This window comes from Quercus suber, unplaced genomic scaffold (genome assembly GCF_002906115.3).
Source record: "Quercus suber isolate HL8 unplaced genomic scaffold, Cork oak 2.0 scaffold_554, whole genome shotgun sequence".
Taxonomy (NCBI): Eukaryota; Viridiplantae; Streptophyta; class Magnoliopsida; order Fagales; family Fagaceae; genus Quercus; species Quercus suber.
The window spans coordinates 487,300-514,727 of NW_027070002.1; the positions used below are offsets into that span (position 1 = coordinate 487,300).

Consider the following 27,428-nt stretch of genomic DNA (forward strand, 5'->3'; position numbering starts at 1 on the left):
ACATATAGAAATGTACGTTTGCATTGCATTTAATAATATTTGTCATTTTACATTTATCATAGTGCCTTAGTAGAAGTTGTTCAAACAGCTATGTATAGAACCTAATGTATGCACATAATACTCATTCAATCGCTAGTTGTCATGTGTATGTGCAATATATTGTCTTCTAGTGAGACTAACTGACTAATGAAACCAACTCACACCTGGAAATGCTGTATATCTCTTCAAGGGAGATTGGTACATGTATTTCTTTTGAAAATATTCCATTTATTTAAATTGTAAACATTCTAATTTCTGGTATATTAGTAAGTTGTAACAATAGAATTGCAATGAAGGAGAAAGAAAATCCTTGACCACAACAAATCAAAATAGAAAAAGATCATTTCCAAGGAACACAATGAAGCAAACAATCAAACTCACAACAAAGAGTAATAGAGTACATTAGAAGGGGAATGAGATTAAGTTCCCATTCCAAGAATTCCATTAGTCACGTTCTCAACAGAACTACTACTCTATTCATCTTCACTTTCATCAGTCACTTCATCAAATTCAAAATCCTTAGTGGCATGTTCACTTTCAGAGTCACTCAACACATACCTTGTCTGTGTACGGTTCACCCTCTGAGGTCTTCCTCTTGCTGGTGCAACTTCAATAGTTTCTTCAGAACTGGCAGAATTAGAAGCAGAGCCCAAATTTTCTTCATTTTTAGTCACTTCATTTACCTTACCAACCCTTCCCAACACAGAACCACTTTTCTTGTTGAATGGAGATGCCCTCATCCTTCTCACTTTATTCTCTAGTGAAATCCCAGAATTTTCAACAGCCTGATCCAATGTCAGTTACAAGCTTTTGGCCCAATGTCTGAGGCTGCTGCTTATTGGTTGCACCTATCTTCTTTGCCGCTGCAGGGGCCTTAACTGCCTTTACATTTGCAGCCGGTTTTCCCCCACCCTTTTTCTTGGCTTCTGGAGCAACTACGACTTCTATCTCACTATCTTCATCATCATCATGAAGGTTCTGGATAAACCTAACCTTGCTTTCCAACTTTTTCAAACTCCATTTCACGTTTGTTCAGTAGAAATTTTTGCACAAAATACAAAAATTGCAATTAATAATTGTTTCCCTAAGATATGGCTGAAATTGATTAACTATCAGCTCTACTCTTTTGCTATTAGCATAAGTGAGCTCACCTTTCTTTTCTCATAAAATTCAAGTCTTAAATGAAAAAAATCTTCAAGAACTGCAGGAGGGAAAATCACAAACAATAACTGTGTTATCATGGAAATTATATTGGTAAATCAATGTAAAGAACTCCAATTTATCTCACATACTTTGCTCTAGGTTGTCATACTTCTTAATCACGCCTCTTGGGTCAAATAGGTGCATATTAGTTGTGCTAATTGTAGTGGTTAGTTTAAATTTCTTCAGCAAACCATCTAGTGATTGTGACCTGAAAGTTCAAAATACGTGTAAAACACCTTTGAACGTTTAGAGTCTCAATTACAAAATATCAATTCAAGCTTATTATCAAACAATTAATGTGCGGAACATGAACATAAGCCAAACACAGAATTGATAAACAATCTAAGCCAATTATAATCACATCCACAACAAAAAATAAAAGGCAAAGATAAAGGAAGAGAGATGCAAACACAAGGACAACACGCAATGTGTTATCGTGGAGGAAACCGAAGCCCTCGGCGTAAAACCTCTCCGCCGCCCTTCAAGCGGTAAATAATTCACTAAAGAATGTAGTTGGGATACATGAATAGCAGAAGACCCTCCAAGCCTAATCTACCCAGTGTAAGCCCTCCAAGCTTCTTGCTCCAACAAGGTTGCGCCGAACCTATTTCTTCTTTAGCTTACCGGATTCCGCTACTAAATCATAGCATCAACCAATAGTCATTGGTCCCTTCCAAACTGCTTCCCTTAGCACCAAATGTACCTTCTCACAGACGTGGGTGTGATGAGAAAATGATTTGGTCAATAGCCTCTCAAGGGTGTATCAATGGAGAGGAAGAGAGTAGAGGAATTTGTAGAGTCTCTTAGTGAAGATTGAGGATAAGGTAATCTTGTTTTTCTCTAGGGTTTCTCTCACAAAATTCTCTCTGGAAGCTCTCTTGATTTCGTGGGTATAAGGGTCTATATATAGTGGTGTGTGTTTAGAATACGAAGAGTCAGTTTTTGCCAAACAGGGTAAGTTGGCAGCTTGACCTCGCAGCTTGTCCAAGTCGCGAGTTCAAGTCCCGAGGTAACGGCCTGGCCAGCTTGGGACTTTTGTACTATAGTGCGACAGCTGGCGCGGCCCTTCAGCTACCTTGTGTGCTTCTCACGTGCCTACAGTTGGCGGCTTACCAGTCGCAAGTCAGCCGCGAGTCCTAACTGCGAAACTCTGCTTCTTTGCACAAACTTGAGTTTTTCTTCACACTCTCTTCACACACTACCCTTACATGAATCCTACTTAAATACAGGGTTACTAAATGCTAAATTACAAGCAAATTGGCACAGAATAAAGCCAACAAGATGGTTGACAAATTTCAACCTTACAATCTCCTCCCTTGGCTATTCCATGACAAAACCTTAAAACAAAGTCTAGACTTAACACGTGAGATGGGAACAGTTAGAAAACTCACTCACACCTAACTCTAGAATCTGTGAAGCTTTTGAACCATAAGAACAAGAACTCCTAAAACACAACAACACAATAAGTTCATTGTATGTGTAATGCATATGGAGCAAGCACAATGCGATCAAGCACAATAGAATAAAGCAGTAAACCATGGCAAGACCAAAACAAGGAATCACAATAAACAAGTGATCATAAAGCTCATTCACACTTGGAATGAACATCTGAACATTTAAGCTGACAAACACAAGGTAAATCACTTGAATGACCAACACTCAACCAATGCATATTATATGAAGTATATGCATCTAGGAATAAAGTCCTACAAGGGCACAAGAGTGACAGTACTTAAAAGCAAATGCATAACATTTAGTTGGAAGTACTGATTTAACAAGGCACAAAGGCTGCACAAAGCATGGTACAAACCACAAAGGCCTATAAATGTGCATAAACAAACCCTAAAAGCTCACAAAAGCAACATGGGCACAAATCATAAATATAAACCTTAAAAACCTACAAAGGTAGCAGGTACAAACCAATACATAAAGTAAGATATGCTGAATAAACATCATAATATATACTGAGTAACTTCTGAAATAAAAGGTTATACCAAAGAGCCACAAGTTAAACAAAGAACCACAAGTTAAACAAAAACAAGAGTATAATTATAATAACTCCCCCTTTCACTATGCTTTCTATAACCCTGTCTATCTTCCCCTTTCTATGTGCATCTCCCCTTTTTTGTCAGGAATAGCTAAAGGCTATCTTCAAGCTTTTGTTGTATAGCATTTAGCTGAGTCTCGATAGTTGTGAGTCGCATCTGAGTTTGATTGTGAAAGGAGTGGAGAAGCCGTTCTAGATCAGAAATCTGATGAAACACATTCTCGATGAAGTAACTTTGCTTGGGCATTTGAAATCCAGGAGGAACAGATAGAGTCCCAGTTGATTAAGCAGGAGTAGCTGTAGCATGAGCAGATGGAGATGCATGTGTGGATGGCTCACTCTTAGGTTTCTTGGAGGAGTGACTCTTGCTTGCTTGGAGAGAGTACTAGGATATTGGTCGAGGACGAGGCAGGAGTCTCTCATCTGATGAAGGACGAACACCTTCACTAAGAACAATCTTCATGACTAGACTGCAAAAGGGAAGAATTTTTCGTGTTGCTAAATGGGCCGATGTTTTCCCAATGATTTGGAATATATGAGCACAGATGTTAATCAGTGCACCAGTAATGAGGTCACACAGGAATTTAGCCCTTCCAAGATTGATGAAGGTAGTATTTGATAATGGGTAGAGATTGGAAAACATGATCAGCTTTAAAGTTGTCAGTTAAGTGAAAACAATACAGTGCTTATAGATGATCCTGTGCTTCCCACTTCAAGTTCATTCCCAAGAACGTGAAGAATGTCTTGTGCTTGAAGTTCCCAGTCATCGTATGGAGTTCGATCCACATCTTTTGGTCTGGTGATGTGAAGAACCTTAGCAATGTAGTCTGCATTTATGGAAAATTCTTTTCCTCGTACCCAGCATTTCAACTCGACTCCTGTGTATCTAGCATTTGAAAAGAATTCCTTGACCAATTCTTCAGATGGATTCTCAAAATTTCCAAATAGATCAACCTAATTTCTTTCTTCAAAAATCTTAAGGATAAATGTTATCCCTAGTGTGTCAAACCTAACAACTCTTTCCACAATGGCAGAAGACTCTTTGAAGATGTCTGTGTGGGTTTTTGAGTTAGTAGGAGTCCTGAATCTCTCAATATTGAAGTCCTTGGATGATTTAAACGATAATCGTGTCCGTTTAGCAACCAGGGTTGACGAATCATCAGTTACAATGCCTTTGCCTCTGGATGAACAATGAGTTATCTGCAACAAAGCTGACACACAAAAAAGAACTAAAATACAATACCATAAGAAGCAAACATCAGATTGATTAGTTTCAGTTATAAGTCAGTGAAAGAAAAATGTACCCAAAATAGAGCAAATGACAAAGAAACACGACATGATGAGTATGAAATGAGCATGAAAACCCTAAAGCAGCAGCACATACAAGATATGGAGAGTGAAAAACAACACAATTCTATCCACACAATACTCATATAAATTGATAAACCCAAAAACCACATTCAGAGAGAAACACTGAAAAACCCCCAAACCCATATGCCCAAAGAGAAATGACTCTATCAAAGACAATGCACAAACCAAAGACAAGCATCCTGAAGCATTAACAAGATACTTAGACAACTCGGCAACAAGAGAAAACAACCCCAAACAATCAAACCCAACATTTTAGGCAAACCCATGTTTGAACACAATATATTGCAGAACACAAATGCAACATACAAAACAAGAAACTAAACATCAAAACATTAAGAATGAAGTAAAGGAAGGAAAAACCATACCTTTTTCTTGGTGTTTGATGAAGACATGATGCAAAAATGGAATCTTTTACGATGAGACTCGGAGTTTTTGAGAGAGAGAAATGAAGAAGACAATGAACAGTCACTGATATTCGAGGGAAAACTGAAAAAAAAAAATTTAAACTGTCCATAAAACGCAAAACATGCGTTTTTTGTGACTTAGTTAAGTCGCCAGCCAGTCGCCAGGGTAAGCCGCGAAACACTGTGAAGGCCAAGATTTTAAAAAAATCTTCTAAGTATTTTTTGCGACTGGAAGGTCTACTTGCGAGATAGTCACCAGGGAAGCCGTGAAAATCTCTGTGTACCCCTCGCAACTGAACCTTCCACCCACGAACAAGTCGCCTCATTAAGCCGCGAAAACCATAAAAACTCAAATTTTGAAAAATTTTCTGAGTATTTTTTGCAATTGCAACCATGACTCACCAGTAAGCCGCGAAGAATCTCGGAGTAAGCTCGCGACTTGGGCATGCGACTGGACCTACTCGTGACTGAGTCACCAAAACAGGGCAACATTGTTTTTTAAATTTTTGACAATTTTGTGAAAACAAAATACTTTCCAAAAATAAAATAAAACACTCAAAAATCTTTTTGTGTTTGATCAACAGAGATTGAGCTTCTGAAAACACATATAAACAAGTACAATCACACAAATGAATATGGCATTCATTGAACATAGTCTTGTGTGTTGTTGTGAATATCAAAAATGAAATAATACTTAATCTAATGTGAAACTTCAATGATCAATTCAATCAAAGCATACACAACTAGCACTAGATAATGTGACCCATCTCAATTATAGAAATGTGCATATATGACCTCCCACATAAACTTGAGTACAATTCTTTGAAACTTTTCATTTGGCTCCATTTTCAGCATATCATTTGATCTTTTTGAAGAAACATATCTCATTGTGAGATCGATACCTGAAATTTTTAATATTTCAATTTGATGATTTAGCCTTTGGCTTTTTGGGCATCATAAATTTTATTTTGGTCGCTTTCCCTTTTTTCTAGTCAAATACTAGTATGTGCGACAGGCTTTTGCAGCTCAATATCTCTTTTCATTTGGAGATTTACATTTTGTGAGCTCTTTAAGTAAAAGCAATAAAAATAAAAGGGGGAAGATATATAAACATAAGTCTATACATGTCTCAAGATCAACAAAAACATTCACTAATCATTCATGACAAGGTTGAAGATCTATTTACAACAATCACAAAGATTTCAGAAGTTCTTCCACAATGATATGAGTGCATAAGAGACAAGCTAAGCTCATTAACTGCACAAAGCCATTTGTACAAAGGTACAAGGCAAAACATGCATTGAGACAACACTCAACAAAGTTGATCAAATTTTTGGATTTTCTACTTTTTATGTGTTTTTGGATTTTTGACATAAAAGTAATAAAAGATTGATCAAAGACAATGTAAAACCATTTTAAAGCGAAACAAATAAACACACAATAACTTAAAACAAACAGAAGCATAAGGCAAACAACCAAACATATTCATAAGGGATAGGAAGAATTGATGCATGGACATGTTATGATGCTTATGCATGAGTATCCTTTGTCACCCACACGTCACGTGCATTTGGGGTGATATCCTTGACAGATTGGGTATGAAAGTTAGAATTGTCAAACCTCTTTGTGAAGCTTTCCAAGAAATTTGTGAAAGCACCAATCATCTTCATCATGTCCATCATTCCTAGCTCACAGTTTTGACTTCTTGGTTGCTCAACACCCAAAGATCTCTTGTCATTTCTCCTTCCTCATGATCGAGGAGCACTTGCATTGTTTAATGCTCTCAGCTTATGACAGTTGGGTCTAGTATGTCCTTGCATTCTGTAATAGTGACAAAGATAGTTCGTTCTAGGACCCTGTTATAATCTTGGAAGTGATCTTCCTTTAGCTCCACATCTAGATTCTGATTGACTGCGGGACTTATTGAACACCCGTTGATCAGCCACATTTTTCATCTTCTCAGCCTTAATTTTCTCAGGAGTAGACTTATTCACAGTCATCTCTTTAGCCTTTACAAACTTCACTTCTTTGATGACCTTGACTGATGAGCCATTCCCTTCGGTGTACCCAACCTGGACTTGTTTGAGGAAGGTTTTTGAGGTGAAATAACATCTTCTAACTTCTGGGAGGAGACTCTCTCTATCTTAGCATGAGCTTGCACTACCTCTTGCTCAAAAAATCTCACTTTTATGTAAGCTTCTGATAGCTCACCATTTAGTGTTTCAATCTCACATTTCACCTCCTTGTATCGTGCCAGAAGACTTTTGTAATCTTCCTCAGCCCTCTTTATCTTCTTAATGGCTGCATTAGCCACTTTAGCATATTCACTAGTCTTCTCAAGGAGTGAGTTGTAAGTCTCTTGCAATCCCACTGCTTCTCCAACTTCCTCATCTTCAGACTCTTCAATTATTCTAATAGACTCCAAATCAGAATGCTCCCCAAGCTCCTTCACAAGTGTACCCAAATCATCTGAGGACTTCATATGTGCAATGGTCATGAATGCAGAGTAATTTCCTTCTCTGACACAACTCTCTTCAGAATCAGAACTCGAAGAGTTTGTATCACTCAACATTGTGGCATACACCTTGCCTTTCCCTCTCAAGAAATTGTGACACTCCTTCTTGAAATGTCCATGGCCATTGCATTCATAATACACAATGTCTGAAGGAGATCGAAAATCCTTCCCTTCTTTCCTTGTAAATTCTTTCCCATCACCTCTCGAAGATGAAAATTTCCCTCTGTTGAAAGGTTTCCCATTGTTCTTCATCTTCAGAAATTTGTGAAAGTTTTTCGCAAGATATGCTACTTCTTTCTCCACTCCATCTTCTTTGAAAGGATCATCCATTCTTTCGGTGATGATTTTGAGAGCAAGAAATTTACTCGTCTAGTGGGAAGGCAATCCCAGTTCATATGTTTGGAGAGACCCAATCAGTTCCTGAATTTCGATCTCATCCCAGTCTTTACTCTCTTCTATGGCTGTGACTTTTGCTCTAAAACTTTCAGGCAAGGACCTCAAGATTTTTCTCACCACCTTAGTATCTTCAATCTTCTCACCAAGATTGAGCTTAGCTATGACAATTTCATTGAGCTTCCCATAGAATGAATCAAACGATTCATTTTCATCCATCTGGAGCTCTTCAAACTTGGTGGTAAGCATTTGAAACTTTGTGTCCTTCACCTTCTTAGTCCCCTCATAAGTTGTTTCCAAAATCTCCCAAGCTTCCTTGGCCACTGTCATGTGAGATATCCTGTGGAATTCATCTTGAGACATACCATAGAAGATAGCATTTAAAGCTTTACTGTTAGCATTGGCTGCCGCAAGAGCTGCCTTATCCCAAGTAGATTTAGCAGTCTCCGGCCTAGTCCAACCTATTTCAACCGCATCCCACACGGTGTTATCAATAGAGCATAGAAATGCCCTCATTCTAACTTTCCAGAAGGCATAATTGTTACCATCAAAAAATGGTGGAACATTTAAGGATTGAGACCTATCCATCTCAAAAAGGGTCAAGGATCACCTTTGAACGTTCAAAATGCGTGTAAAACACCTTTGAACGTTTAGACCCCAAATTACAAAATATCAATTCAAGCTTATTATTATACAATTAATGTGCGGAACATGAACATAAGCCAAACACAGAATTTACAAACAATCTAAGCCAATTATAATCACATCCACAACAAAAAATAAAAGGAAAAGATAAAGGAAGAGAGATGCAAACACAAGGACAACACGCGATATGTTATTGAAGAGAAAACCGAAGCCCTCAGTGTAAAACCTCTTCGCCGCCCTCCAAGCGGTAAATAATCCACTAAAGAATGTAGTTGAGATACATGAAGAGCAGAAGACCCTACAAGCCTAATCTACCCAGTGTACCTAAGCTTTCCAAGCTTCTTGCTCCAACAAGGTTGTGCCGAATCTATTTCTTCTTTAGATTACTGGATTCCACTACTAAACCATAGCATCAACCAATAGTCATTGGTCCCTTCCAAACTGCTTCCCTTAGCACCAAATGTACCTTTTCATAGACATGGGTGTGATGAAAAAAAGATTTGGTCAATAACCTCTCAAGGATGTATTAATGGAGAGGAAGAGAGTAGAGGAATTTGTAGAGTCTCTTAGTGAAGATTGGGGATGAGGCAATCTTATTTCTCTAGGTTTCTCTCACAAAATTATCTCTGGAAGCTTTTTTGATTTTGTGGCTATAAGGGTCTGTATATAGTGATGTGTGTTTGGAATACGAAGAGTCAGTTTTGCCAAACAGGGTAAGTTGGCGACTTGACCTCGTGGCTTGTCCAAGTCGCGAGTTCAAGTCGCGAGGTAACAGCCTGGCCAGCCTGAGACTTTTGTCCTTTAGTGCGACAGCTGACACGACCCTTCAACTCCCCTGTGTGCTTCTCACGTGCCTACAGTTGGCGGCTTGCCAGTCGCGAGTCAGCCGCAAACTCTGCTCCTTCGCACAAACTTGAGCTTTTCTTCACACTCTCTTTACACATTACCCTTACATGAATCCCACCTAAATACAGGGTTACTAAGTGCCAAATTATAAACAAATTGGCACGGAATAATGCCAACAATATGGTTGATAAATTTCAACCTTGCATGACCCTAATCAAGTTCTCAGGGGTCAAAAAGACATCAAATTCTACTGTTACGTCATCACAATTCATATCAAAGTCCTGCAGCCAGCATTATTTTTCATGAGAAACTGGGTACAACCACAAACATTGTGGTGGATAACATAATTCTCAAGGACTTGAGCAACTTTACCTCAATGAAGGGATCTTTGCATTCTTTATTACTAGAAGAAATAGATTCTAGGAATTCCTTGTAATCTTGTGTCCATCTACAAATTGGTAGCTCTGTTATCCTTAGTGTCATGTCATGGACTAACTCTATAGTTCCACAAATAGTGTAGCTATTCCCTCCTTCCTTTGCAGCAGTTTTCTCAATAGTTCCTTTAAACCATTTATACCACGGATCCATAGGCTCCATAGCATCACCATTCAACAAGCGCCTAACATTTGCTATTATGTCTCTTGGGTTGTAAGTATGAATGTAAGAGCTCCAACCAATCCCAATTCATTGACTACCATTGACAAGAACCATTGGTATAATTGGCATGTACCTAAAATAACTAAAAATTTAAAGTATAAGCCTTATTTATATATAGGAGTTCTTCCTACAAAATAGATAGAAGAATAGGGAAAAAGATACCAAGTTGGTTCAATTGATTGCCTGTCTTCATTCAAGTAGTCAAGAAGGTCATCATCATCCTTATGGAACAGAAACCGCATGATCGGAGAAAGCGGCGTATGGACATACCTAGCAATTGCATGATCTTTTCCTCCCTGAAATTGAACAAATCAGTTGTGAATTCAAAATGTGATAGTAAGATTAGAACTAAAAATGCATACTGAACTAGATGCAATATTTAAAGAGTGACATATGAGGCATATTCATCTCATAACCTTTCGGGTGCCAAATTGGCCATTTGGTTGAAGTAGGTTAATGTTGTTGGAGCCCACATAGTCTTGTGCCATTCCAATGATGGTACTCGTAAGACTCTACTCACTATGATGATAAGGTGAATGCTCAGACACATAACCAGAAAACTAGGCAACTGTTGCTCCCTTGACAAAGTTCCTCTTGAAACAACAGAAAAGAATTTTCCTTTGGCCAAGCTTTAGGCCATCAACCATGGAGTGAATAGACCTCTGAAGATCTGCCATTGAAAACAATATAAGCTCCTTGTTGACAAAGTCACTGTATTTTATGAGCTTGCCCATCTAATCAAGGTGAGTACCAGCCTACACATTCAGAAGATGTTATAGTAGATATATATTCATTCACTTTATCTAAAAACACAAGAAGAAAGCATGGCAAAACTTTGACCTCAAACTGCCTAAGCCAGCTCGTCCTCTCTTCTATCTTCTTCTTACTAAATGCCAGCTCAATGGCCTCCCCATCCTGTTCATCTTCCTAAATAAAATCTTTCTAGTGTTTGTCAAGATTGCAAAAAGTACTCTCTTCCTTCCTTTACTGTGCTTGTTCCCAACCCCTAAAAAGACAAACAAATCAATATGCAAAAGACAGAAAACAGATAATAAAATTAAAGGTTCTGTAATTGGTTCACATGTAACAAATTTAACAATGCTAATATTTGAACTAGTTAACTGAAAATACCAACCTTCACAATAGGAGTGATAAACTCAATTAAGAATATGAAACTTTTAACATGATCATATATACGAATGAATAAAATTGATCAACAACCCTTTAATGTGGGAACCATCATGATCCTATACAAAAAATTAGAGTTAAAATTTTATATTTGTTGAAGGCTGTTAGCGTGCCTTGTAGAGAGAATTGTAAGCATAAAACAAGAACAAAACAATAAGAGAAACTTAAGGCGCACCTGATCAGTCATCTGTGTATAAAATGACCATCTCTCAAAGATTTTACATTGTTATATTCTTTATGCTGCTGAAGTCCAAGAATCTGCTTTATGTACCCAATTTCTTTATAGAAAGTGAGCTGTTTAGCAGTGGCCTCTCAGTTGAACTTTTACTATGCTTGTTGCTATATTTTTCATTGGTTGTTTCTTTTTAATGCACCCTTCTCCACTTTTAGAAAAAGTTCACAACACCAACTACTCGCAGGCTCATAATATGCAGAGAGAATATAGTTCCTCATCATTATAGGGGCTTCACATGCCATTCATGGAGTGTTAGCTATAACTATTGATGCCCTCCTAAAAGTGTCTCTCACTTCTCTAACACTTGCCCTCATGGATCCAATAATTCTCCTTGTTCTTGCATCTCTCTTCACTCATCTACTTTCTCTAATATTCCAACCAACAAATATCCCCTCTTGAATTACTGTAGGGGGCGTTGTTTATTGTGATATCTGTTCCAGCAACACTTTCTCAAGACACAGCTACTTCTTGCTAGGGAATTAACCCCTAATCCACATCTAGTCTATAGTTTCATTCAATCTTCCAAAAATTAAAAAAATAAATAAATAAATATCTTGAAAATTGGTGTTCCCATAAACATGTTAGAAATTAATCCTAGAGAGTAATTTATAGGTTTAGTGGATTAGTGAGTCACCAAAAAAAGGAAAAAAAAGGGTCAAATCAATATGAAATAGTGGGTCGAAAAAAATGAATTTAACATGGTTAATTGTAATTCTGAATTAAAACTAAATCAATGAGTAATTGTCAAATTTTAAACATGCTAACCCGATCCAAATGAGACCTCTTCTTCCAAGTTATTAAGTGTGGGATTTTATTGATCAAGTGCAGATGTTCAAATACAATGCAAATTCAAAGCGAACTCACCCAAAACCACAAAACAGATCACATTCTCAGTCAACAAAACAACAAATATGCATGGAGTATGTAACCTGGGTCTTTCAACTTAGCAGTAACAACATTGTGCAAAGTAAGCTTAATAAGGAGCTCATCTGCAGCCTGGAACATGCAAGTTGTAAAGACAACGTCAAATGTGATTACAGTCAAGTCTAAGTAAGACAATCCCTATATATACAACTTGAGTGCACTAAGTTATAGGCCATCGAAGAAGAATGCTACTCTATGTAGAAATCAGCAGGAATTGTCAAGATCTTTGAATGCCTGAAAGTGCTTTCTTCCTTACGTCCCACCATATGGATTCCCTCTCCCTCAATTTCCATTCCCTCCATTACCCTTTCCTCCTCTACCACCTTTTTCATCGCTACCCTTTTCTCCACTACCACATTTTCCATCTTTGCCCTTCCCATTCCCAAGACTCCCTCCTTTTCCTCCAACTCCCTCTTGTTTTTTCCCCACCTCCTCCACCTGCATTTAATATAAGAGACCCAAGAACTTGGATACCTTATTTTTTATTCACTTTCTCCTCCTCCACCACCAACATCTAATCTAATCCTAGAGACCCAAAAACTTGGATACCATATATCCTTTCATCCCCTTCTAACAACCCTCAAAATCAAAATCCATAGCAATTGCTTTATCTTATTTGTTCTTCAATTGTTCCAAAAATATGATTAATGCTTAAAGGTTACAAAACCTTGTATGTTAATGTTGGAAGACAGATGCATATAGAAACTACGATATAATTTTCCTAACTACATTGCAGCTATAGAAAAGGATTTCCAAAATATTCCAAAATTTTTGTATGATTCTAAAAAACAAGAAGAAGAAGTAACCACATATATGTACAAATTCTCTATTAAATTTGTGATTCCCTCACCCTAGCAAAAATACAAACAGGAAGAATTTATGAAGAGAATGTCAAAGAGACATAAAGATCACCTAATTTCTGAGTGCAAGTTTTGTCCCAAAAGTTTGAGTTGATAAATTAGTAAAACCCATCTCATCTCACTGATTAATATTTAAATTGAAGAGCATCACTGAGTAGTCTTATTTAATGGCTTCTTATATCTGGTAGAAGGGTGTTGCTTGTATGATATCAACAATAGATTGGGCTACACAGTTCAAAGAATAAAGAAAATTATAGTTCCACAATGAGTAGAGAAAATTTGTAAAGCAAGACCCTAACCCTTTGTCCAGCAATTATAAACTCTAGTTCCAATGACACAACATCAATTCTTAACCCACCACAACACCTAGTACAAATTTTGCCACCCCCGTAAATAGACCTCATCCTATTATGAATTGGTCCTTAAAACCCTTGTGAACACCTACTGAAAACCATCTTCAACATAGCAAAACAAGTTTGAATTGGTGGTTGTTGTTGTTAATTCCTAACAAAGTAAGAAAGAAATATAAGCCAAACCAGTTTTGGTTGGAATTTTACCCCCATATGCTCCACATCATGCCAAGCTTCAGCGATCTTTTCGTTTCCTCACAACTGCCTTGGCAGGTCTCGTCTTACCTGAAATTGAAAGTAGAGCATATTACTTGAATGCACACACATTCCCTAACAGCCAAAGTAGAGTTTAAACAAAGGGATAGACCATGTTTTGTACTGTGTATGTGTATGTGTCTTATTATTAATATTTTTAACCGAGTTTAATTATTGTTTTGGAATAAAAGTACTTTTTACAAAGTAAAATTTCTGACTAAATAACCAACCGTAGTCATTCACAATTAATTTACAGTTATTGGCAATATTATATGCAACTACAACAATTGGCATATCTATTTGAACTATTAGCTCGACATTAATGTAACATTTGGTGGGATGGAAGTCTACATGAATACAATATCCAACTGTGCTATATGTACATGTACATTCGGTCATCTTCCCTTTCACATTAAATGCATTCACTAGTTGTGCTTCTCATCTTATTGTTTAATTAAATAACTTTGGAAGAAGTTAGCAGGGACCATCACCGGTCTGGCAACTAGGGGAATGTATGTCAGTGCGGAGTGATCTTCGCAACCCATAGACCGGCTCAATATTTTCACTCCGTATTTGTTCAATTTGTACAGCTGGTTCGTCAGGGTTAGGAAGTGAAGGTTCCTGGGTGGGCTCAGCCTGAACTATAGGTGGGGTTGGTCGACCAGGTGTGGGTACAAATATACAGCCACCCTTATGGGCAGAGCCACTGAACAATAAGGGAGACAGCAGAGTGGGTAGTGGGGATTGAGGGCGAGCCTGAGCATAGGATGTGTGTTCTGCACTATCGTCATGGCCAACAGGATGGGATGCCTGGGTAGTGGAATCAGACGTGCATCACGATGACCCAGCGCCATCCATGTACATGTCCCAATCGGCCTCCAATGCCTCATCATCTGTACAAAGACAATTGTATTTATTAAGATGACAATGAGGAATTAAGTCACTGAATAAAAGAGATAAGTGAGAATCGTTTTAGTTTTGGTAATAGAGTGGAGTTTGAGCCATTGAAATTTGTGAAATCAGAAGAATGGGACATCATGTATGGCTGTGATGAAAATATACTTCGCTACTATAATACATCATCTAAATAAATTACAACTGAAAGTACTAGAATTGGAAGTCAATAAGAATTGGAGGTGTTAGAGTTGGAAGTTACCCAAGTCATCCTCATCATCAGGATGACCTCCACGACCTCCACGGCCTCCACTATGTCCACGCCCTCCAAACCCACCTCGCCCGCCATGACTTGTGGCCTGTGTGGTCGCCTCACTCACCATGGCACGCGCATTATCCAATGCCACTCTTTTCAACTCCCCATCAAGATCCAGTGTCTTCGTTAGCTAGTTGTAAATTTCAGAACTTGGTTGGCATTGCAATAGCATTTCCACGTTGGACTCAACCTACGGAATAAAGGAGTCGCATTAAAACTTTTCTGGTGCCTTTAAACATTGAGAAAGTATAAAGATTTCAAGGCAAATCGTATGATATTTGAGTATATATCTTGGCAGGTAATTCAGGTCTGATTTGGAAACAGATTATGCATGATGAGCTTATTCATATATATATATGAACATTGAAATGGCATACCTGGTGGCAACAAATGCATATCTAGTGGCAACAAATGAAATGTAGAAACCCAATGAATGTCAAAATATTGATTCAATGGTGCCACAAAACTTAATTTTCATAATGCTCTTTGCAACACATGTATAATATCAATCCATAAAAGAAGCATTGAATAGTTTCCTTACCAGGATTTCTCAATACGTCAACTCTCGTGTAATGTATCGTCTAGTAGACCTTTGGTACGATGCCATGTAAGCAGCAAGGTATGTCGTGTCTCCATCTAAAGTGGGTGCGTTGGCAACACGTTCCCCTCTATGGGCCCATCGGTCAATGTAGATAGCATGTTCTTGTACCCAATCCCTCTCTAGTTTACCTTGGAGGGAGATTTTGTGGAGTTCAACTGATGTATCCACCAGAGCCGGTGGCACTTGCTTCATCCCAAACTGACGAAAAACACGTTCGGGATGATGATCCTCTACTATCCAAAAATAGATCAACGGTACTGTGGCCTTCCATATATGTCGGCTAGCATTGCAATATAGGGGTAGTAAGTCTAGGACATCCCTATATGGCTCCCAAACAACCTAAATAAATGTTCAAAAAAAAAAGCGTACTTATTTGTGGCAATCCTCAATTTGAGCAAAAATGTAAAAGATCATTGAAGAATCACTTCACTAAAAATTCTAAGTCATTATTGACCCTCTTATTGGATTTTACATGGTAAGATGCACCCGAATACTACTGGTTGCACTAGCTGAAACCGAGGGAGAAATTTGAAGGGTTCATAGTTAAATATGTGTGGAATAAAAACCAAAAACATCAATTCAAAAGAAGGCCAGTCAAGGTACTTTATATTGACTGCCCACAGTTGTGAAATGATTGTAACTAATTCCTTGTATATATATGGTCTACTTGACCAACGTTACATTATTAACTATACACATGTAGTAGTTGACAACCCACCAAGTGAAACAAGAAAACTAGGGAGAATTATATTGTCGTGATATAAAGCGGTAGAATACCTGGTGTGCCCATATGCTCGACAATGACGCATGATACACAGTTAGCACATGTGTGGCATGCTCTGTCGTGCTCTTCGGCCCCTTCCATCTAGTAAAGATACAATTGTGTTAAATGGTCATTAGTTAATATCAAACAACCATGCTGCCATAAGAGTAAAATGCTTACAAAAAATGAAGCCAGTAATTAGCTTTTACTTTTTCGTTGGAAAATACTTATAAAAATAAGTAAGGAAATATGGTTTGTTTTTTTTCCTCCATACAATAGTCATGAATCACAAAAATGATTATCAATTTCAGTTTGCATTTTAAATTTTTAACAACTTACTCTTGGATAGCCAGCAGTAGCAGAAAGTACACTTCAGAAAGCATCAAATTTAAAGAAATCTATTTATAAAACAACAAATTAATAGATGGACTAAAAAATCCACAGCAAGCAAATCAAAGATACTCTCCTAAGATTCTACCAACAACATTCTTCCCTTTGTTTTTTTTGTTAGTCAGAACCAAAAAACCATTTTTCTCAATAAAAGATTTGATTTGCATTTCATTCACTATTGTATTTCTCTCTAACAAAGCCCTCTTCTCTCTCTTGCAGATCTGTTCTTACTAATCAAAAGTCCCTCAGTTTCTCTCTAAGACTCTGTCTCTGTCTATAGATGTGTGTATGTGTGTGTGTGTGTGTGTAAATGAAATGAAAGTTTTGATCTTTTTGGGTTTTCTGTGTATATGTGTATGAAAGAATTTCTGGGTTATGGTTGGTGTGGCACTGTTTATTCAATTTAGTTGGGTAAAAGGAGTGGTGGGTTGGTTAATTTTTGTGAGTTTTGCATGAAATGTATGAAGGGTTTAGTTTACATTTTGTTTGACTTTATTTGCATTTGTGAGTAGTTGATGTAAAATCTTGGCAAATAGAGCATGGGAAAGTGCGTGTGATATTGCATTTAGGAGTGAAAACAGTGGCAATGAGTTTGCTGTGGATGAAATTAGAGACGTTGTGATGCAAAAGACTTGAACTTTGGAGCTATATGAGGATCAGCAAAAGTGGGTTGATGAAGTTTATGTATTTTATGGCTATTTGTGCTAAGTAGTAATAGGTGTTTGTTACTTATCAAAAAAAAAAAAAAAAAGGTGGTAGGTGTTTGTTTTCTATGATGCTTAGTCGTGCAAACGGAGTTATTGGATCGCTAATTTTAATGGGTTTTTCTTGAAATGGTGAAATAGGTTGGTTTAGGATTTTTCTTAGTTAAAGGCATGTGCATTTGTATGCTTGTATGTTGAACTACATTATCCCCCTATACCCTATAATAATGCAAAATATCAAGATGATCGGAGAATAATAAGTACCACATTTGAAAAATGTTTAAAATTGAATTTTTTTCACATTAGTAGAAGTACTAAAATAGGACGTGTCAATTAAGGGAGTAATAGAGTGTATGACTTTAGATTGGATAGAATGGAGGAAAAGAATACATATGGTCGACCCTAACTAATCCATCAAGGATCCATAATTGACCCTAAAATTTTGGAACTAAGGATTTGTTTGTTGTTGTTCTTGTAAATAAAGCATGTGAGTCTATAGATCAAAAAGTAAACAACATCCGATTGATATGAAAATTAGTGTGCATGTCACGAAGGACGTAAGCTTGATTGGGCTTTGATACCAATTTTTAGGTAGGATCTTTAAGTGGTTTGCACTAAATTAAATTTATTGATGAGATCTTGAAGGGTTCTTGAACAAGAATTGGTGTTTAAGGGTTTAGGTAAAGAAAATATTGAATCTTGAATGTGTTGATGGCTATTAGGAGTCAAAACAGGGAAGAGAACAAGAAATAATATAGATAAAAGTAAAACACTAGGCAATCATACATAAGTTTTCCTAAGCAATCACACTTAGAAGAAGACAATCACACCCTCAAAGCTTAAAATAAGCTTCTAGAATGTTAATAATATCCATCTCACTATCAATTTTATTGACAACAATAGCCTTTTATATATGCTGTTGTTAAATCCTTTCTTTGCCTAGCCCAACCCGTTTTGGCTTGAAATGATGCCAGGATGAGGTTTTTCAGTTTTTTGAATTTTTTTGCTTTTTTTTTTTTTTTGGAATTCTCTAGTTGGGATCGGGTAAAAATCGCTCGGATTGAAAACTTTTTTTTTCTCCCTTTCTCGGTTTGGCCCGACCCGTTTAGGTTTGAAATGATGCCATGATGAAGTTTTTTAATTTTTTGAATTTTTTTGCTATTTTTTTTTTCGAAATTCTCTAGTTGGGGTCGGGTAAAAATAGCTCGGATCAAAAACTTTTTTTTCTTCATTTCTCAACCTGGCCTGACCCGTTTAGGTTTGAAATGATGCTAGGACGACGTTTTTCAATTTTTTGAATTTTTTTACTTTTTTTTTTTTCGAAATTCTCTAGCTGGGGACGGGTAAAAACCGCTCAGATCGAAAACTTTTTTTATCTCCCTTTCTAAGCCTAGTCCGACTCGTTTCGGCTTGAAATGATGCCAAGAGGAAGTTTTTCAATTTTTTAAATTTTTTTGCTATTTTTTTGGGAACTCTTTAGTTTAGGTTGGGTAAAAACCGCTCGGATCGAAAACTTTTTTTTTCCCTTTCTCAGCCTGGCCTGAACAGTTTTGGCTTGAAATGATGCTAGAATGAAGTTTTTCAATTTTGAAATTTTTTTGCTATTTTTTTTTTTAGAATTCTCTAGTCGGGGTAAAGTCAAAACCGCTCGGATCGTAAACTTTTTTTTTCCTCCTTTCTGGGCCTGGCCCAACCCGTTTAGGCTTGAAATTCTGCCAGGATGAAGTTTTACAATTTTTGGAATTTTTTTACTATTTTTTCGGAATTCTCTAGTTGGGGTCGGATAAAAACCGCTCAGATCAAAAACTTTTTTTCAATGTTTCTCAACCTACCCCGACCCGTTTAGGCTTGAAATGATGCAAGGATGAAGTTTTTCAATTTTTTGACTTTTTTTGCTATTTTTTTTTTTTTGAAATTCTCTAGTTGGGGTCAGGTAAAAACCGCTCGGATCGAAAACTTTTTTTTCTCCCTTTCTGAGCCTGGCCCGACCCGTCTGGGCTTGAAATGATGCAAGGAGGAAGTTTTTCAATTTTTTGAATTTTTTTACTATTTTTTTGGGAACCTTTTAAGTCAGGTCGGGTGAAAACCGCTCGGATCGAAAATGTATATTTCCCCCTTTCTTGGCCTAGCCCAAACTGTTTTGGCTGGAAATGATGTCAGGATGAAGTTTTTCAATTTTTTGAATTTTTTTGCTATTTTTTTCAGAATTCTCTAGTTGCAGTCGGGTAAAAACCGCTCGGATCGAAAACTTATTTTTCTCCCCGTCTCGGCCTGGCCAAAACAGTTTTGACTTGAAATGATGTCAGGATGATGTTTTTCAATTTTTTGAATTTTTTTGCTATTTTCTTTCAGAATTCTCTACTTGGGGTCGGGTAAAAACCGCTCTGATCGAAAACTTTTTTTTCTCCCTTTCTCGGCATGGCTCGACCCATTTTGGCTTCAAATGATGCCCGGATGAAGTTTTTCAATTATATGAATTTGTTGCTATTTTTTTTCGCTATTTTGTTTTCGCAATTCTCTAATTGGTGTCGGGTAAAAACCGCTCAGATCGAAAACTTCTTTTTTTCCCTTTCTTCGCCTGGCCCAACCATTTTTGCCTTGAAATGATACCAGGAGGAGGTTTTCAATTTTCTTAATTTTTTTGCTATTATTTGCGGAATTCTCGTGTTGGGGTAAGGTAAAAACCGCTCGGATCGAAAACTTATAATTCTCCCTTTCTCGGCCTGGCCCAAACTGTTTTTGCCAGGACAAAGTTTTTCAATTTTTTAAATTTTTTTGCTATTTTTTTTCAAAATTCTCTAGTTGCAGTCGGGTAAAAACCGCTCGGATCAAAAAAAAAAAAAATTCTCCCCTTTTCAGCCTGGCCCGAACAGTTTTGGCTTGAAATGATGCCAGAACTATGTTTTTCAATTTTTTGAATTTTTTTTGCCATTTTTTTTAGAATTCTCTAGTTGGGGTCAGGTAAAAACCGCTCGGATCAAAAACTTTTTTTTCTCCCCTTCTGGGCCTGGCTTGACTTGTCTGGGCTTGAAATGATGCCAGGATGAAGTTTTACAATTTTTGGAATTTTTTTGTTATTTTTTTCGGAATTCTCTAGTTGGAGTCGGGTAAAAACCGCTTGGATAAAAAACTTGGTTTTTCATCCTTTCTCAGTCTGGCTTGACCCATTTAGGCTCGAAATGATGCCAGGATGAATCTTATTAATTTTTTGAATTTTTTTGCTGTTTTTTTCGGAATTCTATTGTTCAGGTTAGGTAAAAATCGCTCGGATTGAAAACTTTTTTTTCTCCCTTTTTGGATCTGGTCTGACCCATCTGGGCTTGAAATGATGCCAGGTTGAAGTTTTACAATTTTTTAAATTTTTTTGCTATTTTTTTTTCATAATTCTCTGTTCGGGTCGGGTAAAAACCGCTCATATTGAAAAAAAAAAAAAAAAAATTTCCCTTTCTTTGCCTGACCCAACACGTTTTGGCTTGAAATGATACCAGGATAAGGTTTTTCAAACTTTTTTTAAAATTTTTTGCTATTTTTTTTGGAATTCTTTAGTTCAGGTCAGATGAAAACCGCTCGGATCGAAAACTTATATTTCTCCCTTTCCCAACCTAGCCCGAACTGTTTTGGCTTGAAATAATGCCAGGATGAAACTTTTCAATTTTATGAATTTTTTTGCTATTTTTTTCACAATTCTTTAGTTGGAGTCGGGGTAAAAACTGATCGGATCGAAAAAAAAATTTTCCTCCTTTTCTCGGGCTGACCCGAACCGTTTAGGCTTGAAATGATGCCAAGAGGAAGTTTTTCAATTTTTCTAATTTTTTTGCTATTTTTTTTTTTAGAATTCCCTAGTTAGGGTCGGGTAAAAACCGCTCGGTTTGAAAACTTTTTTTTTGCCTTTCTTAGCCTGGCCCGACCTGTTTAGGCATGAAATTATGCCAAGACGATATTTTTCAATTTTTTGAATTTTTAGGCTATTTTTTTTTTTCAGAATTCTCTAATTGGGGTCGGGTAAAAACCGTGCAGATCGAAAACTTTTTTTTCCACCTTTCTCAGCACGGCCTGACATGTTTAGGCTTGATATGATGCCAGGATGAAGTTCTTCAATTTTATGAATTTTTTTGCTATTTTTTTCGGAATTCTCTAGTTGGGGTCGGGTAAAAACTGCTCGGATCGAAAACTTTTTTTTTCTCCTTTTCTCGGGCTGGCCCGACCCGTTTATGCTTGAAATAATGCCAAGAGGAAGCCTGGCCTGACCCATTTAACGCTAGAAATGATAACAGAACGATGTTTTTCAATTTTTTTTAAATTTTTTTTTTTTTGGGGAATTCTCTAGTTGGGGATGGATATAAACCGCTCGGATCGAATTTTTTTTTTTTATCCCATTCTCGGCTAGGTCCGACTACTTTCGACTTGAAATGATGCCAAGAGGAAGTTTTTCAATTTTTTGAATTCTTTTGCCATTTTTTTCGGAATTCACTATTTGGGCTCGGGTAAAAACCGCTCAGTTCATAAAATTTTTTTTTCTCCCTTTCTCAGTCTGCTAGACCCGTCTAGGCTTGAAATGATGCCAGGATGATGTCTTTCAATTTTTTGAATTTTTTTGCTTTATTGGGGTCGGGTAAAAACCGTTCGGATCAAAAACTATTTTTTCCCCCTTTCTCGGCCTGGCCCAACCCGTTTAGGCTTGAAATGATGCCAGGATAAAGTTTTTCAATTTTTTTGAATTTGTTTGCTATTTTTTTTTGGAATTCTCTAGTTAGGGTCGGGTAAAAACCGCTCAGATCGAAAACTTTTTTTTCTCTATTTTTCAGCCTGGCCGATCCGTCTAGGCTTGAAATGGTGCCAGGATGAAGTTTTTAAATTTTTTGAATTTATTTGCTATTTTTTTCGGAATTCTCTAGTTGGGGTCGGGTAAAAACAGCTCGGATCGAAAACTTTTTTTTCTCCCTTTCCTAGCCTAGCCTGACCCATTTAAGGCTAGAAATGATAACAGAATGACGTTTTTCAATTTTTTTCAATTTTTTTTCTTTTTTTTTTTTCGGAATTCTCTAGTTGGGGACGGTTATAAACTGCTCGGATCAAAAACCTTTTTATTTATCCCATTCTTAGCCAGGTCCGACTACTTTCAGCTTGAAATGACACCAGGAGGAAGTTTTTCAATTTTTTGAATTTTTTTACTATTTCTTTCGGAATTCTCTATTTGGAGTCGAGTAAAAACCGTCTAGGCATGAAATGTTGCCAGGACAAAGTTTTACAATTTTTTAAATTTTTTTGCTGTTTTTTTCGGAATTTTCTAGTTGTAGTTGGGTAAAAATCGCTCAGATCGAAATTTTTTTTTTCCCCCTTTCTCAACCTGGCCCGACCCATTTAGGGTTGGAACGATGCCATGATGATGTTTTTCAATTTTTTGAATTTTTTGCTATCTTTTTCATAATTCTCTAGTTGGAGTCAGGTAAAAAAAGCTCAGATCGAATTTTTTTTTCCCTGTGTTCACCTGGCCTAACCCGTTTTGGCTTCAAATGATGCCAGGATGAGATTTTTCAATTTTTTAATTTTTTTGCTATTTTTTTGGGTATTCTCTAGTTGGGGTCGGGTAAAAACCGCTCAGATCGAAGACTTTATTTTTCTCACTTTCAAGGCCTGGCCCGACCCGCCTAGGCCTGAAATGATGCCAAGACAAAGTTTTACAATTTTTTGAATTCTTTGCTATTTTTTTCGGAATTCTCTAGTTACGGTTTGGTAAAATATGCTTGGATAAAAAAAAAATTTCCCCTTTTCTTGTCCAGGCCCGACCCTTTTAGGCTTGAAATGATGCCAGGATAAAGTTTTTCAATGTTTTGAATTTTTTTGTCATTTTTTTTAGAATTCTCCTTTTGGGGTCGGGTAAAAACCGCTGAAATCGAAAACTTTTTTTTTTTTCCCTTTCTTCGCCTGGCCCAACCCGTTTTGGCTTCAAATGATGCCAGGATGTGGTTGTTTAATTTTTTTTTAATTTTTTTGCATTTTTTCTGTGAATTCTCTATTTGGGGTCGAGTAAAAACAAAACTTTTATTTCTCTCTTCCTTAGCCTGGCCCGAGCTGTCTAGGATTGAAATGATGCTAGGATGATGTTTTTCAATTTTTTGTATTTTTTTCCAGTTTTTTTTTTCAGAATTCTCTAGTTGGGGTCAGGTAAAAACCCCTCGAATTGAAAACTTTTTTTTCTCCCCTTCTGGGCCTGGCCCGACCCGTCTCGGCCTGAAATGATACTAGGATGAAGTTTTACAATTTTTTGAATATTTTTGCTATTTTTTTCGGAGTTCTCTAGTTGGTGTCAGGTAAAAATTGCTCGAATTGAAAACATTTTTTTCTCCTTTTCTTGGCCCGGCCCAACCCGTTTAGGCTTGAAATGATGATGCCAGGATGAAATTTTTCAATTTTTTGAATTTTCTTGCTATTTTTTTGGGAATTCTCTAGTTGTGGTCAAGTAAAAACCGCTCGGATCGAAAACTTTTTTTCCCCATTTCTGGGCCTAGCTCGACACGTCTGGGCCTGAAACGATACCAAGATGATGTTTTCCAATTTTTTGAATTTTTTTGTTTTTTTCTTAATTCTCTAGTTGGGGTCGGGTAAAAACCGGCCGGATCGAAAACTTATATTTCTCCCTTTCTCGGCCTGGCCTGAACTGTTTTGGCTTGAAATGATGCCAGGATGAAGTTTTTCGATTTTTTGAATTTTTTTGCAATTCTTTTTCAGAATTTTCTAGTTGGGGTCAGGTAAAACCCGCTTAGATCGAAAACCTTTTTTTCTCCATTTCTGAGCCTGGTCCGACTCGTTTTGGCATGAAATGATGCCAGGAGGAAGTTTTTCAATTTTTTCAATTGTTTTTGCTATTTTTTTTTGGAATTCTTTAGTTCGTGTATGATAAAAACTGCTCGAATCGAAAACTTTTTTTTTATCTTTCTCAGCCTGGCTCGACCCATCTAGGCTTGAAATCATGCCAGAATTTTTTTTTTCTATTTTTTTAATTTTTTTTGCCTTTTTTTAGAATTTTGTAGTTGGGGGGTAAAAATCACTCGGATCGAAAACTTATATTTCTCCCTTTCTCAGCCTGGCCCGAACAGTTTTTGCTTGAAATGATGTTAGGATGAGGTTTTTCAATTTTTTGAATTTTTTTGTAATTTTTTTCAGAATTCTCTTGTTGGGATCAGGTAAAAACCACTCAGATCGAGAAAAAAAAATTTCTCCCTCCCTAGGTGTTACCCGACCCACCTGGGCTTGAAATGATGCTGGGATGAAATTTTACAATTTTTTGAATTTTTTCGCTATTTTTTTTTTAATTTTCTTTTTAAGGTCTGGTAAAATCTGCTCGGATCAAAAACATTTTTTTCCCCCTTTCTCGGCCTGGCCTGGCTCATTTAGGCTTCAAATGATGCCAGAATGAGGTTTTTCAATATTTGGAATTTTTTTGCTATTTTTTTTCAGAATTCTCTAGTCGGGGTCAAGTAAAAACCGCTCAGATCGAAAACTTTTTTTTCTCCCTTTCTAGGTTTGGCCCGACCTGTATAGGCTTGAAATGATGCTAGGATGATGTTTTTCAATTTTTTGAATTTTTTTTCTTTTTTTTGTCGGAATTCTCTAGTTGGGGACAGGTAAAAATCGCTCGGATCGAAAACTTTTCTTTTCTCCCCTTCTCAGCCTGGTCAAACTCGTTTCGGCTTGAAATGATGCCAGGAGGAAATTTTTCAATTTTTTGGCTATTTTTTTGGGAACTCTTTAGTTCAGGGCGGGTAAAAACCGCTCGGATCGAAAACCTATATTTCTCCCTTTCTCGGTCTGGTCCGAACAGTTTTGGATTGAAATGATGCCAGAACAAAGTTTTTCAATTTTTGAAATTTTTTTAATATCTATTTTAGAATTTTCTAGTTGGGGTCGGGTAAAAACCGCTCGAATCGAAAACTTTTTTTTCACCATTTCTCGACGTGGCCCAACGCGTTTAGGTTTGAAATGATGCAAGGATGAAGTTTTTCAATTTTTTGATTCTATAGTTGGGGTTGGCTAAAAACCGCTAGCATCGAAAACATTTTTTTTCTCCCTTTCTGAGCCTGGTCAGACTCCCTTAGGCTTGAAATGGTATCAGCATGAAATTTTTCAATTTTTTTGAATTTTTTTGCTTTTTTTTTTTTCGGAATTCTCTAGTTAGAGTTAGGTAAAAACCGCTCAGATGGAAAACTTTTTTTTTTCTCCATTTCTAGGCCAGCCCGACCCGTCTAGGCCTCAAATGATGCCAGGATGAAATTTTACAATTTTTTGAATTTTTTTGCTATTTTTTTTTTTCACAATTCTCTAGTTGAGGTCGGGTAAAAACCGCTCGGATCAAAAACTTTTTGTTTCCTCCCTTTCTCGGCCTGGTCCGACTCATTTAGGCTTGAAATGATATCAGGATGAAATTTTTCAGTTTTTTGAATTATTTTCAGTTCTTCGAAAACTCTATTTTCTCCCTTTCTCAGCCTGGTCCGACTTGTTTTCGCATGCAATGATGCTAGGAGGAAGTTCTTCAATATTTTGAATTTTTTTGCTATTTTTTTGAGAATTCTTTTGTTTGAGACGGGTAAAAAACGCTCAGAGCGAAAACTTTTTTTTTTCCTCATTTTCTCAGCCTGGTTCGACTCGTTTCGGCTTGAAATGATGCCAGGATGAAATTTTTCAGTTTTTTGAATTTTTTTGCTATTTTTTTCGGAATTCTCAAGTTGGTGCCGGGAAAAAATCGCTCAGAATGAAAACTTTTTTTTTTCCCCTTCTTCGCCTTGCCCAGCACGTTTTGGGTTGAAATGGTCCTAGGTTGAGTTTGTTCAATTTTGTTTTAATTTTTTTGCAATTTTTTTAATTTTTTTTTCAGAATTCTCCAATTGGGGTTGGGTAAAACCCGCACAGATCGAAAACTTTTTTTTCTTCCTTTCTCAGCCTAGCCCGTTCCGTTAAGGCTTGAAATGATGCTATGATAAAATTTTTCAAATTTTTGAATTTTTTTGTTCAGAATTTTCTAGTTTGGGTAGAGTAAAACCCGCGCGGAACGAAAACTTTGTTTTCTCCCTTTCTTGGCTTGGCCCGACTCGAAAGCTTTTTTTTCTCCTTTCTCGGTCTGGCCCAAATAGTTTTGGCTTGAAATGGGATCGGGTAAAAACCGCTCAGCCCAAAAAAAAATTTTTTCTCTTTCTTCGCCACGCCGAACTCATTTTCGGTTGAAATGATAATAGGATGAGATTGTTCAATATTTTTTGAATTTTTTTGCAATTTCTTTTTCAGAATTCTCCAGTTGGGGTCAGGTAAAACCCGCTCGGATCGAAAACTTTTTTTTTTCTCCCTTTCTCTACCTGGGCCATCCCGTTAAGGTTTGAAATGATGCTAGGATGAAATTTTTCAATTTTTTTGCTATTTTTTTTTTCAGAATTTTCTAGTTGGAGTAGGGAAAAAGCCGCACGGATCGAAAACATTGTTTTCTCCCTTTCTCGGCCTGACCTGACTTGTATTATGCCAGGATGAAAATTTACAATTTTTTGAATTTTTTTGTTATTTTTTTCATAATTCTCTAGTTGGGGTCAACTAAAAACCGCTCAGATCGAAAACTTTTTTTTCTCCCTTTCTAGGCCTGGTCCGACTCCGTTAGGCTTGAAATGATCCCAGGATGAAATTTTTCAATTTTTTGCATTTTTTTGGGAATTCTGTAGTTGGGGTCAGGTGAAATCTGCTTGAATTGAAAACTTTTTTTTTATCCCTTTCTGGGCCTGGCCCGACCTGTATAGGCTTGAAATGATGAGAGGATGAAGTTTTACAATTTTTTGCTATTTTTTTCAT

At 37.0% G+C, this 27,428-nt stretch overlaps 1 pseudogene; it reads right to left on the minus strand.

The window, feature by feature from the left end:
* Positions 1–325: 325 nt before the first annotated feature.
* On the minus strand, positions 326–15,209 carry LOC111985133 (DNA topoisomerase 2-like; annotated as a pseudogene).
* Between the last annotated feature and the right edge of the window lie 12,219 nt (positions 15,210–27,428).